Here is a 2,196-nt window from a genome sequence, read left to right as displayed (position 1 = left end):
AGTTTGTTACCGTGAGTAATTACTTAACCTCTTTTTACCCCTCAGTTTCATCAGTTATAAAATGTGACTAACACGTTCCTATCTCATAGGATTATATGTCTTAATATGTGTGAAGTACTTGGAATATTGTCTGGTGTATATTAAGTGCATTTTGACATTTGTTCAAATTATTTTTATTATTATTAACTTAAGTTCTTTAATTTTAATGGTTATCTTTGAATACATTCATTGTATAACAAAGTCTAAGTTTTATTAATATTTCTATTTTCTTCTTAAAGAACACAAGAACTTTAGAACACTTTTAAAAAAATTTCTTGTTTTCCTACATGATATTGTTGCCTAGTACTTTAGTTCCAATTATTTTTGTATTGCCAGGTGAATTATTATTGGGGTTTTTTTATAGTTAGCACTTACTTAGATTTACCCTTTTTTTGCACTATGTGTTTGTCCATTACTTTTCTCATGATTGCTTCTTTCATCCCACTTCTTCAATCTTGGTTCTATTTCCTTCTTTCTGAAAAAGACTCTTGAGAGGTTCTTTGAGCAAGGGTTCATTGTTGTTAAACTCTCTGTTTTTGTTTGTCTGAAGTTATCTTCATTTTGTTCTCACTGTAGAAAAATATTTTACCTGGAGATAGAATTTGAGGTATATTGTTATTCTCCTTTTATTTTCTTTATTTTTCCATTAGATTCCTGAAAATTGTTGTTTCTGTCTATTATATATAAGCATATATATAATACTCCTATTATGTATTTTAAATTTTTGCTTGCTATTTTTTTCTTTATTAGAAAAGTTGTAGTTTTACAGAACAATCATGCATAAAATACAGCATCCCCATGTACCAACCTACCACCAACACTTTGCATTGGTGCAAAACATTTGTTACAATTGATAGCATACCTTTATAATTATACTATTAATTCAGTTTCATGTTTTAAATTAGTGCTTACTGAGTAGTGTAATTTCCATGGATTTTTAAAAACATTTTTATTCTGTTACCATATATACAATCTAACATTTCCCCCTTTAATCATATTCACCCACACACTCATATTTCAGTGCTGGTAATTGTGGTCACAATGCTGTGCCACTATCAAAAATATGGAACATCTCATGAATTTGTGTGTCATCTGTGTGCAGGGACTGTGCTTATCTTCTATGTATCACTTTAATTTTAATACATGTGCTCCCAAAGCACAGTAATTTCTCCTTGCTTTTTTTTTAAAGAGTTATTTTTAAAATTCCTCCCCCCCCGCCCCCATTGTCTGTGCTCTGTGTCCACTCATTGTGTGTTCTTCTGTGTCTGTTCGTATTCTCATTAGGCAGCTCCCAGAACCAATCCTGGCATCTTTTGGAATGGGAAAGAGGCAATTACTCTCTTGCACCACCTCAGCTCCCCTGTTCTGTTACATCTTCTTATTTTCTCTCCTCTGTGTCTCTTGTTGGGTCATTTTGCTGTGCCAGCTCTCTGCATCGGCTGGCACTCCTGCACAGGGCAGCTTTTCCTGCATGAGGCAGCATTCCCATGCAGGGTGGCTCTCCTGCATGGGGCTGCATTCCTACATGGGCTGGCACTCTGTGTGGGCCAGCTTGCCCTCACCAGGAGGCCCTGGGCATTGAACCCTGGACCTCCTATATGGTAGATGGGAGCCCTATTGGTTGAGCCATATCTGTTTCCAATTTCTGCTTGCTTTTGATATTGTCTCTTTGCTCTTTCTCTTTTGCAATTTCACTACAATATATCTAGGAATAGATCTATTTTTCATTGTCAAGATAGTTTCCCCAAATCTGGGTTTTCATCACTTTTTTAAGTTCTGAAAAATTTCCAACTGTTTCAGGCATTTTATTGGACACCTAATATTTTATATGCACTATGCAAAAGGTGGGAAGATGAATAATAGTCCCTTCCCTTTTGGAACTTCCTGTCTAGGGAGGGAGAGATACAAGGTCACCAATGATTACAATAATGTGGCCAGTGGCATAAGAAAGTTGTGTGCAGACTTCAGTCAGGAGGCTCACACCAAACTAGGAGGCAAGGAAATTTTCAAATGCAGTTGATAAAGGGTCAGCAATAGACAACCAGGTGAAGATTACTTTGCTACACCGTGTAGAGAATGGAATATAGGCAGGTGAAATGGAGTTGGGGAGATAGGCCAGGATGCTCTTGTGTTAGTTTTCTTTTCTTCTAGGAGGTA

General features: G+C 36.2%; 1 non-coding gene across 1 annotated transcript; it reads right to left on the bottom strand.

Annotated features, from left to right (window-relative positions):
- Positions 1 to 1,096: 1,096 nt before the first annotated feature.
- LOC111763064 (U6 spliceosomal RNA) lies at positions 1,097 to 1,199 on the bottom strand. Its single transcript, XR_002796020.1, has one exon. It is a non-coding gene; the product is annotated as a U6 spliceosomal RNA (small nuclear RNA).
- Between the last annotated feature and the right edge of the window lie 997 nt (positions 1,200 to 2,196).

This window comes from Dasypus novemcinctus, chromosome 3, assembly GCF_030445035.2.
Source record: "Dasypus novemcinctus isolate mDasNov1 chromosome 3, mDasNov1.1.hap2, whole genome shotgun sequence".
NCBI lineage: Eukaryota > Metazoa > Chordata > Mammalia > Cingulata > Dasypodidae > Dasypus > Dasypus novemcinctus.
This window is presented reverse-complemented; position numbering and strand designations above follow the sequence as displayed.